This window comes from Apium graveolens, chromosome 4, assembly GCF_009905375.1.
Source record: "Apium graveolens cultivar Ventura chromosome 4, ASM990537v1, whole genome shotgun sequence".
NCBI lineage: Eukaryota > Viridiplantae > Streptophyta > Magnoliopsida > Apiales > Apiaceae > Apium > Apium graveolens.
In genome coordinates, this window is record NC_133650.1 from 199,610,687 (window position 1) to 199,623,247 (window position 12,561).

A 12,561-nucleotide genomic window follows, 5' to 3' on the forward strand; every position below is an offset into this window, starting at 1 on the left:
CACCACATAAGCCAAAAGAAACTCTACGAAAAGCAAACGTGCCAAATGGACAAGTGAAAGTAGTTTTCTCTTAATCTTCTGGTGCAACGCAAATCTGATTGTAGCCCGAATAGCCATCCAGAAGACAATAATACTCATGATCAGCCAACCTGTCAAGCATCTAATCAATAAATGGAAGAGGGAAGTGATCCTTCCTCGTGGCTTTATTCAACTTCCTGTAGTCTATGCATACCCTACATCCTGTGACTATTCGAGTGGGGATGAGCTCGTTCTTCTCATTTGCTACCATAGTAATACCTCTTTTCTTAGGTACACATTGCACGGGGCTCACCCAAAACCTGTCAGAAATAGGATATATAATTCCTGCATCCAGCCACTTTACACCACTTCTTTCATGATAGGATTAAGCCTTCACTGTTGCTCAACAGTCGGCTTGCTACCTTCCTCTAGTAGAATTTTATGCATACAGTACGAAGGGCTGATCCCTTTTATATATGCTATAGTCCATCCGATGGCCGATTTGAATTCTTTCAAAATCCTCAAGAGCTTGTCCTCATCACTACCTGAGAGATCAGATGCAATAATAACAGGCAAAGTAGATGCATCACCTAAAAAAGCATACCTCAAGCGTTCAGGCAATGGTTTAAGCTCCAAAGTAGGTGTTTCCTCAATAGATAGTTTGAGCTTTCCCTCAGCATTTTTAAGATCAGTATTTCCCAGAGATTCAAATGGCATGTCTAGCTTTTATCTCCAAGGAGAAGCATTTAGATATTATAGTTGCTCATTGCCTTCGTCATTTTCACTGTCAAAATCCCCCAATAGGGCTTTTTCTAAGGCATCAGACCTTAGCACATGATCAAGTTCTAAAATAACTGGGAAATCGACCAAATCCACCTTGAAGCACTCCTCATCTTCCGTAGGGAATTTCATCGCATTGAACACATTGAATGTCACATCTTGATCTTGTACCCTCATAGTGAGTTCACCTTTTGCACATCTATCAAGGTACGGCCTGAAGCCAAGAAAGGTCTTCCCAAGATTATGGGAATCTTCTTATGTTCCTCGAAATCCATAATGACAAAATCTGCAGGGAATATGAGCTTGTCCACCTTTACTAGCACGTCCTCCACAATGCCTCGTGGGTATGTAATTGAACGATCAGCCAATTGTAGAGATATATAGGTGGGCTTCGGATCAGGCAAATTCAGCTTTTTGAAGATAGACAACGGCATCAGATTGATGCTTGCTCCCAAATCGCAAAGGTACTTGTCAAATGACAACTAGCCAATGGTACAAGGAATGGTGAAGCTACCTGGATCCTTAAGCTTTGGAGGTAACTTTTGTTGCAGAATGGCACTGCACTCTTCCTTCAGAGCAACGGTATCAAGATCATCCAGTTTCAACTTCCTCGAAAGAATACCTTTCATGAATTTCGCATAACTAGGCATTTGCTCAAGAGCCTCAACGAAAGGTATGTTATTGTGAAGTTTCTTAAACACCTCCAGAAACTTACCAAATTGCTTGTACACCTTTTGTTTTTGCAATCGCTTAGGAAAAGGTGGTGGAGGATAGAGCTATTTCTCCCCTGTATTACCCTCAGGCAGAGTGTGTTCAACAGTAGTCTTCCTTGGTTCCCCCTCTTTCTCCTTTTGCATTCCTTCTTCATCTACAACTTCAACTTCTACATCTTTTGCTTTTTCAGCATCAGCAACTTTTCCAGAACTTAAGGTGACAGCTTTGACTTGCTCTTTAGCTTCCTTCCTGCCCGACACTTGAGTATCGCTGGGAAGTGTGCTGGTTTGACGATTGAGCAAGGCATTGGCTTTTTGTCTAATTTGATTTTCCAAGGTCTTGATAGAAACAACCTGACTTTTGCATAACAGCTTTAACTCCTCAAAACCAGCACTAGAAGGTGGAGCAGCACCTCCTTGTTGAGGATATGATTGCCTTTGAGCAAATTGCTGAGGTTGTTGGAATCCAGGTGGATTAAATTGTTTACTTGCAGCTTGTTGATATGGTTGCTGAACATCATTCTGATTATTGCTCCAGCTGAAATTAGGATGATTTCTGTTATTGGGATGATAAGTAGCGGGCACAGGATGCTGCGGTCTCTGAAATAATTCACATACTGAACAACTTCATTAACAAGAGAACATTGATCTGTAGCATGAGAGCCTGCACAAAGCTCACAGACGCTAGCTATTTGATTTACTCCATAGTTGGCTAAAGAATCGACCTCCATAGACAGCGCCTGGAGCTGCGCTGTAATAGCTGTAGTTGCGCTGTAATAGCTGTAGCTGCATCAACTTCCAGAAAACCTGCTAACTTCCCAGGCATCATCCTTTGAGTTGGGTTTTGATACTCGTTTGCAGCCATAGTTTCAATGAGACTATAGGCCTCAGTATAGATTTTGGCCCACAAGGCACCTCCAGAAGCTACATTGAGCATGGGCCGAGATTAGGCCCCCAAACTATTGTAGAAACCAGTTATCACCATCCAGTCAGGCATACCATGATGTGGACACTTTCTCAACATCTCCTTGTAGCGCTCCCAAGCCTCGCACATAAATTCTCCTTGCTGCTGCGCAAACTGAGTAAGAGCACTCCTCATAGCTGCAGTTTTGGCCATTGGATAGAACTTCACCAGAAACTTTTATGCAAGATCTTCCCAATTAGTGATGGACCCAGCTGGTAAAGAATGTAACCAATCCTTATTTTTATCCCTCAGAGAGAATGGGAAAAGCCTCAGCTTGATAGCCTCATCAGTGACACCATTATATTTGAAAGTACTACATATCTCGATAAAATTCCTGATATGCATGTTGGGATCTTCAGTCGCATCACCTCCGAAAGAAACAGAATTGTGCACCATCTGAAAAGTGCCCGACTTGATTTCAAATGTATTGGCCTGAATGGCCGGATGAATGATGCTTGACTGAATGTCATCAATTTTAGGCTGAGAAAAGTCCATAAGAGCTGGATCAGCTTAAACTACACGATCACCCATTGTTTCAGGTTCTTTCTTTTCACTCTCTTTATCCGAATCTTCAAAAACTATCTTCTCCGGAAAGTCAAGAGCTGTATCTGTCTCCTCAGCTTTATCCAGATTTCTCTTACGAGTGCGAGAACGTGTTTGCATAAACGCTCGCTAGATTACCTGAAACACAACCGGAAGCAGTAAGTAATAAGTCTTAATCAATGAATCCTAATGACCACTGATGGCAAGTACATAAACAAAACAAATTAACAATGAGTCCCCGGCAGTGGCGCCAAAAACTTGTTAGGCACAAAGCATGCGCTAAATAATTTACGCAAGTATACACGTTCACAAGTAATATAGAATGATTTCTAGTTCGTTCCCATAGAGACTCTGATTAATTATATCTAATTAACACTTACTCACCAATGTATGATTATTCTTCAATGTCAAGACAATAACAATTAAGATTGGTTAACTAATATTAACTACGAGAATTAAATACTTAAATTAACAATATTAAACACACATGAGATCTTGACTTCATTACTACTTCATTCAATAGTTATTGTCATTACCTTTAGCATGTAATGGTGATGATATTAATTGAACAACACGAAACTGATAAATGCCAACTTTCGTTGTACGAATACCATTCTACCAAGCATCCATAATTAAGATAGAAGTTGAATAGACATCAATTATGTTGAGACCCTATATGTCTACAGTATTTGACAACAAAATGATTTAAGCGCAAGGTATTCATGATGATTACACAGGGCAAGTAAAACGGTTAGAGTTACCCACTAATCATGCATATAATACATGAACCTATGCTAGCATGGCAAGTTCTAAATCTCAAGATTCATTGTCGCTTCACAAGAGATTAATAGGCTATCTTACATGTTCACGAAGCACATATGACGAATAAGCACAACCTATGCTAGATATCATTAAATCACAACATACCAAGGTATTAAATAATTAACTAAAGAAATCCATAGTAAATCCGCTAGGATCCCATGATCACGATTAGCCCATAATATAACTCATCGTCACCATCGGTTCATATAAAAGCATGATAATAATACAATAATATAAATATTAAAAATACTTAATAAATAATGAAGTACGTCACAAGAGTATTAAGGTTCAAAGCATAAAGAAAACTAGCATCCACTGTTATAACGAATTAAAAGAATCATAAGATAAACGTATGATTCCTCTTCTTCGTTCTTGCGTGCTAAAATAGTCTTCTCAATCTGCTTGCCTTCGCTCTTGATTATCTCCTCCATGAAGAAAATGTCTTCCCATAAGGTTTATATAATAGCCCAAGAGAACCAGCACAAACGGAAACCCAATTGGACTTGAATTAATAAAATCCAGAATCTGAATTTTCGCCAACAGGCGGCCGCCTGCATCCTCCACGCGGGCGCCTGCTAGCAGGCGGTCGCCTGCTACTAGCACGCGGGCGCCTGCAACCCTTCTGGAAAATTCCTTTAATTGCTTCTGTTTTTGCTGATTTCTTCGCTCATCACCCCTAGACTGATTCCAAGCACTTCCTTAAGCTTTATTCAATGAAAACCACCTATCAAAGCAAGTTATACCCTGAAATGCAAAAACACTATAAAACGCGTCAAATACACAAAATACTTGAGTTCAAGACACCAATTCAAGCCGTTATGAGATGCTCTAAGTGGTATAAAATGCCACTTATCAATTCTCCAAACATACATTGATATATCCTTTTTGGCATGTACCAAACAAAAGGGGAAGAGAACTTAGAGCCCTAATTTTAAATTTTGCTAGTTATTAAAGGATCTAATCTTGTGCTTCTATATATTATATGTTATGATACATCTAACAAAGTATTTTGCAGGACCTCAAGAAAGAGTTTAAATCTCTAAGTAATCAAATTCTCTTTATGTGCAAAATAAATCCATGCATACACCAAGGGGAAACAGACATACCGTTAATTTTATGTTTGTTTGGTAAATACCGAAAAAGGGAAGATTGAAAGGATACTTTCAATATATTATTTTGGAATTTGTATGATTAAACATAAAATTGAGTACATATAGATCCTCTCCATTAGGACATGAATTTAATTGATCCATATGAAAGTCAAAAAGTCAAACTAGCAAAATCATTTCTTTCAAACATATATAAAAGAGATATTCCAGTTTTGCAAAATATCAAAATTATATCTATGATGGAATATATCTCTAAGGAAATATGATCAAAGAATAAACATCAAGATATGATATTTCTTAGATCTGTGTTGTAACATCAATATGGCAACAAGCTCGAAAAAGGAATATTACAGAAATATTCTTTAGAAGTCTCGTGCTATATCAAAATATTTTACTCTTTGCTTCAAAATATATTTCTAAATCTATCAAAAGATTTTTTATTCAAATATTATTAATATTCATGGTTGGAATATTAATATCCAGGTTTTCAACCCATTTCATGTATACTTATAGTCATTCTCTCCCGTCTCGTAAAATTAGTATTTATCAGAGAAAATTATTCAAAAATACTCAGAAATAATTCCTATCATCCAAATATATCTTATATATTAGGAAATACATTTCTAGTATATATACAAATCAAAACCTTGGTCAAAAGATCCATCACCTTCATTTTAAGACCAATGATATTTTTACACGGAAGAAAAGACTGATAGAACAATTTTATTTTAGATAAAATACTTCCACATGCTAAAATGACTTGAAATTTGAAATGGATCATTTAAATGATATTTTCTAAGTATGGTAAAAATTTCGTAACATTTCGAGAATTTTTGTCCGGGCATAATTTTCGAGGTAGTTGGTCCCACAGTTGACCACGTTTGACCTAGTTACCATTGACTAAAGTTGACCAAAATTTTCAGGACTTCATTTTATATTATTTAAATAATTATCATATTTTTTATGGTATTTATTTAGTAGTTTTAAGGTGGTCATATTTAATGGTGTTTAATCCTTAATTAAGTGATTAAATAATGATTAAAAGAAAAAGAAATTACATTATAAATAAAATTAATAAGCTGAGTTTTTGGTCCAATAAAGTTGTTTGTATTATATGGCTATGGCAAAGAAACACAACACACTTGTCATGTCATCAATCCATGTGACATACAACATCCACCATCCATTTTCCTCAAATCTCCTCCATTCAATCCACAAACTTCTTCTATAAATAAACCCCCACCCCAACCCATTTTATTCAAGCTAAAGAGCCACAACGTTTCTGGGATTTTTTCAAGAAGTGCCTCTATTCATCTCTTTCAAATTCTATACACACACTTCTTCTCAAAAACCTTCTATCTCTTAGATATATACACATATACACAAGGTTTTGGAAATCCAAGCCTAGCTTCACCCAAGCGCTTTATCCCACCTAGTGAACTCATCCTCTACCACTATCCGGCCTCCCAAAGGGCTGCCCAAGTCCGGCCAAAGTGCCAAAATCCGGCCGAACCTCCAGCGAATTTTTCCGGCGAACTTTTCCGTTTGTTTCTCAAAAGTGGTAACTTTTTGCTTCTTATTTGAGTTCTTTTTATTTGAACTTTGTACTTAACTTCTCTACTTCATATTAAGCTCTAATACAAGATCTGTTATAAAGAAAGTTTTGAAGCTAAAAGAGAACTAAAATTCGAACTCGGAATTCGAATAAGTACTTGATCTTCGTAAAAATTATTTCAACAAGAAGATCTATAAAGAAAAGTACTTAATCTCCAAGGGTGAGATTTTATTTGACTCAAGTTCACGAGTTAGCCAATTATTTTCACGCTCTTTAATTGGATCTTGGCTAACAAATATTCGTACAAATAAAATAATTACGAAGCATAGTTTAATCCCTTCTAACATATTTAGTGTTCCGGGGGATTATAACTCGATCTATAAACACTTCGTAATTTGTTAAATATCAAAACGAATTAAGTTCACGAGTTAGCCAATTACTTTCACGTTATTTAATTGGATATTTTCTAATAAATATCGTGCACATAAAATATTATGAAGCATAGTTTTAATCCTTTCTAAAATCTTTAGTATTCCGGGGGATTATAACTCGATCTATAAACACTTCATAATCATCCATTAAATTTAAGGATGAATCAAATCCACGAGTTAGCCAATTAATTTTATGCTATTTAATTGGATCTTGGCTAACACATATCGTGTATATAAACAATTATGAGTCATATCTTATAAGCCCCTTTTAACATCTTCAGTGTTCCGTGGGGTTATAATATAATATCTATAAAATACTCATAATTATTCGTCCAAACTTCGAAAGCACGATCTGAAGCCAATTACTTGCACTTAACTTATTTGGATCTTGGATAAGACTCATAAATATTATAAATCGTGCTTGAAGTTAAAGAGTATACTTCGACTATATAATCGTCAATATACAAGTATACCTTAACACCTTAAGTTAACATACTTAAAGGTAATTTACAACTCCGAGGTTATAATTAAAGTATTCTTCGATCCATAAATACATAATCGAAAGAAGAAGAATACTAAAGAAGTCATAAGCCATAAGAGCTTTATATAAAAAGACTTCTCATATTACTCCACCTATCTATTTAATCTATAAATGAGTAATTATAAAAATACTTGGACTATTATTTATTTATTATCATAAGTCAAGTATTTGTATTTATTTTTAATATTCTTATTTGAATATTATACAATCTTGTGGGCTAGTACCGTAACATACTAGTTCAAAACAAATTTTTCTCTACTTATTTTGTTTCGTGGTTTGTCTTATTAGTTTTTTAGTGAGGTGAAGTGATGTGAGGTGATTCTCGTTCTACGACCCAAGTCCTAGACGTACTAACAGGGAGTTAGTAGTCTTTGCACCGTGAAGAAGAGGAAAGATCCAAGACCGGATCACTAAGATCCAAGACCGACAAAAGCTAAGGAAGCCAAGTTCACACAAAGGTTCTACAAAAACTTTGAAAAAATAGCGGGGAGTTATTGTCTAAGATAAGTTGTGTAGGTATTACATTTATTTTGAGATGGTGACCCTTGTGTTACGCACCAAGATAAATACTTGTAATGGTGTAAAGGCTTCTCCACTACTAAAGGAGCGAGTTTATTATAAGGGAAAATCCCGAGTTCGGGAGAGGAGTTTGGGGACTGGACGTAGGGGTGAGCGAATCTATTAGAGGTTGCGCCATCGCGAACCAGTATAAAATCGCCGTATGGTATTTTATTTACTTGCACTTTATTTTCCACACATATAAACTGGATAACCACTCGGTAAAAGTTTTAAAAAGGGATAAATTATTTTAAAACGCCATAATAATTTTTAAATTTGTAATTAAGCTATTCAACCCCCTTTAGCTTAATATAGCCCTCTTACGGGACCTTACAATTTTCTTGGGGCTTTTCCAGCCAACTCAGGGGTTATCTATAAATTTCAATTGCATGGTTAGATTCCTTGTGTTTTGTAGTTTGATTGTGGAGGAAATCGTGCTGTGAGGGTACCGAAATCGTCTTCTCCGGCAAGACAATACGTTTTCCGGCGAAACCCTATACTTTTTGCAGTTTAGTCCCTGAGGTTTTGAAGATGGTGAAGTTTAGTCCCTGTAGTTTTAAAAACTTGCAAACATAGGATTCCTATTTTAAAATTTTCTAAAAATCATATTTTCTATTTCTTTTAATTTTAGAAATTCATTTTTAATTATTAAATATTCCAAATATCATTATTTTAATCCCAAAAATTATTTTTAATTCAAAAATAAATCTGAATTATTTAATTAATTAATTTTAGTTGATAATTAATTATTTAATTGGTCAATTAATTTGAATATTAATTGATTAATTGATTTAATTAAAATTTAATCAATTTTATTTGATTATTTAATTAAATTTAGTTATTTCTTTTTATTTAAAAATTCTGAAAAATAGTTTCGAGCTTTAAAATATTATTTTAAATTATTTTCAACGCTCAATAATTATTATAAAATGATTTTAAAGTCAGGTTCGGGTATTCGAACCCTGTTAATTATTTATAAATGATTCAACGACTCGTTTTAATTTCGAAAAATGTCTAAAAATTCGTATTAAATGTCTGAAAAATCATTTTAACTGCGAATCTTCTTTGAAAAAGTATTTTTATTGAATATCTTACATGATATGTGCTATATGTGACCTGATTGGTGTACAATATGCTTATATGTGTATTGTTTAACTGTTTTAATCATAACTTTCAATCCGTAAGTCGGGTTTGGGTGAAACGAAGGGTAGATAGAAACTTATAATGAATAGAATAAAGTGATAAAGAGTATTGATAGATACTTGTGATGTTTGAACAGAGGAATTGAAGCATAGAAAGGGGAAGCAGATAGTCAGTAATTAGGAGTCGGTGAAGGAGAGCAAGTGAAGCGTTAGCAAGTCGAGATAATGCAAGTGTTCTGAACCTCCTCGAGATATGTTGCAAGTAATTGATTGGTTCTATCTATACTGCAACTCTGCAAGTGCTTTGAAGCATGTAACCCTAAACCCTGATTCCAGTTTTTGATATTTGAGTCGTAAGCCTTATTCTTTGTGAACCATTGATTGTTAAATACCCAGATACAAACCACATATACACGATACTACTCCACAAATACATAAAAACTATATACCGATCACTGAACTGAAACTGATTAACATACAAACCTTAATACCTTATACATTAGAAGATTAATCCTTATAAACACGAAACCTTGATTTCTCTGTTATCCGATTCTTTTACCAGCTGATAGGTAATCTTTGTACTTACCTAGTTGTACCCTTGTAATGATTGTAAATCACCTTATGCTTGAAGACCAATGTTGTTTATGAGTATGTTTATTGTTTTATATTGTTTATTCTGTTATAATTATAGAATTGGATTGTTTTATAATTTTGGACCAGATTCGTGGTCATATTAAGCCAATGTGTGCCTTGGATCCAGTATATAGAGCAGAGCAGTGTGCCTTGCTCGGGGTTAGTACGTGACTGATCAGCAGCCTAACCTTGGTTTTTTTAAATAAAAATTGAATATTCAATTCTAATATTTGCTGATAAAGAAACTTGTTAACCTAAATCATTTCATTTGATCATTGTTTAATCTCAGTATTGTCACTGTGACTTGCTGAGTTAGTTATCTCGTTGTGCGATTCTATTTATGTTCTTTTCCAGTTAATAAGGAACCCGTTGGTATTGAGGATCCCCAATCAAGTGTGCGAGTTAGGATTCCAGGTTGAGACTAAATAAGCTAGATGAAGACTTCTGTAATAGTTTAAGTTTAAAAGTTTGTAAGAATGTTTACTATTCAGATGTAAGTTAAAATAGATGGGTTTTGGTACGTTTGTAATATAAGTGTGTTTGAGGCTTGTGTCCATACTTTAACCTGTTGTGATCCGTGGATGAAGGTAAGTAGGGTCATTGTATATTATTATTTTATTGTCATAAGCAGGTTTATATATTGTATATGTGTGTGTTGTGAACCCCAAACTACTGGCCCGGGTTTGGAGGGTGTCATAGATACTCAGACCATCTCACAGTTGTGGAGTTGTTGACTTTTAGCAACGTGACTATATATTCTAACTCTTACTATGGTTTCTCTTGTATTTTTTTTTTGAAACTCTCAACCTTGGTCCTGAATCAAGAAAATAGAGCATCTTTTTCTTTGGCTTGTTTGTATCAAACATATCAAGCATAATTTGGACAGATACAATCTTGTGTAGATCTTCTAACTTCACATTTTCACCAATTCCTATTAAGTTCCCAGGCTCTTTGAGGATTAAAGCATTTTCTTTATATGTATCAGTATTTGGAAGACCAAGAACACCAATTTTACCAACCATTCTAGCTTTAAAAGTGCCACTGTAAATGTTATTGATGATTTCAGAAGAGCCGCTTTTTGGTGGTGATGTCTTGTTACTCCATAACAGCTTGTTCTTCTCATCAAGAGATAGACTTGACTTATTACCTTCGGAAGGATCTCTAGATTCATCTTTATCAGAGTTTGAGTAGTATCAGTAGATGATCAGATTTTATTTCTTAATCAATTTTGTCTTCAACATGAGTAGTATCAGTGGTTGAGACTGGTTGAGCTTCATAAATTATTTCTTTAATTTCTTTAACTTCAGCAATATCAGAGGTTAACTTCATACTTTTATCAGATTTTACTGGAATGTCTTCAACTTAAGCTATGTCAATGGTTGAATCATCAGGCAAAGTATTTGATATCTCAAGATTAAGCTTTAAAGGTTTACCAACCTTTTCCTTTCCCTTATACCTCCTGTCAGTATTTAGAATTACTTGAGACTTTAGAAACGATCTTTTAGCATCATAAGATTGACTAACATCCTTGATTATAATTCCACCTCTTGGACTTTCCATTTCTGGAAAATCATCAGATTTTAGAATAGCATTAGTATTTGCAGCATCAGCTTTTAGCAATTTGAAATTTTGTTCAAGCTGCCTAATTTGCTCTATGTTAACATTTGGACATTCTCTTTCAAACACTCTTCTAGCTACTTTAGCATCAAATGCTAGAAGTTCTGTATCTTTATAGTAAACAGTTGTTTTTCTTCCTTTAAATTTCAAAGTCTGTAATAATTGGCTAGCTTCAGCACCATCTTCTCTCTTCATACCAGACTGGTCTTCATCAGCATTTGTGACTGTCAGAGTTTGTCTTTCAGTAGTTGTATTCACTGTTGTAGTCAATTCTTTTATAGCACATTCTTAAATACTTGTTGTCTTCCTCTTCCACTACCTCTACCACCACCTCTTCTAGACTGGTTAGTGGTTTTAGAAATACCACTAGATCCAATTAGATCTCTATCTCTACTCCTGGGTATTTTGCCTCACTTATTTCCTCCATCAGGAGCATCATCATTATCATCAGTATTTGACTTGAGCTGCTTGCATTTAGATTTTCATATAATCTCCTCCTTTTTGGCATCATCACTAAGCAAGAGAGAAACTAAGAATAGGAGTTTTCAATTTTATTGTACTAATGAGGGGATTCTTCATTTTAGGGGAGAGATTATTGGGTTTCGATTTTTTGAGTTCCAAAATGTGTTCTATGTGCTTTATGCAAAAATCTGAAGATGATTGTGAAGGGTTTTGAGCACATAAATGCAACGGAAATAGTTATAAAAAACGTGAAAACCCAAATTTTTTGAAACCCACAGCAGGATCTATGCGAAAAATAGAAATTTAATTTGTAGATCAGATTGTTTACCTTAAGAAGCTTTACAGATTGGTTGAATAATGGAGATCCAAAGATTGTTCAATCACCACGCATCCCGCTCTCGCGATCTACGCTCTATCGATATCTACACGAATGCTTGAACTCAAGGATTGGTTGTGTACTAGCACAAACTCGTTTCTTCTTGCTCCCTCCATCTTCTCTCTTGGTGGCTAGGATTTTAGTAAAAGTGTTGCACTCAAAATCAGCCACACAAGAGATATTATTATACAGAGAGTAAAAAGAATTATAACTTTTAACTAATTAGGAGTTATTATTAATTCAAAATTCCTATTTGTATAATAATTAAGTCATACTTGATTATTTAACAACTGAATT

General features: G+C 34.8%; 1 non-coding gene across 1 annotated transcript; it reads left to right on the top strand.

Moving 5' to 3' along the window:
* Window positions 1-2,506: 2,506 nt before the first annotated feature.
* Window positions 2,507-2,613, top strand: LOC141722505 (small nucleolar RNA R71). The gene has a single exon (XR_012575523.1). It is a non-coding gene; the product is annotated as a small nucleolar RNA R71 (small nucleolar RNA).
* The last annotated feature ends 9,948 nt before the right edge of the window (window positions 2,614-12,561 follow it).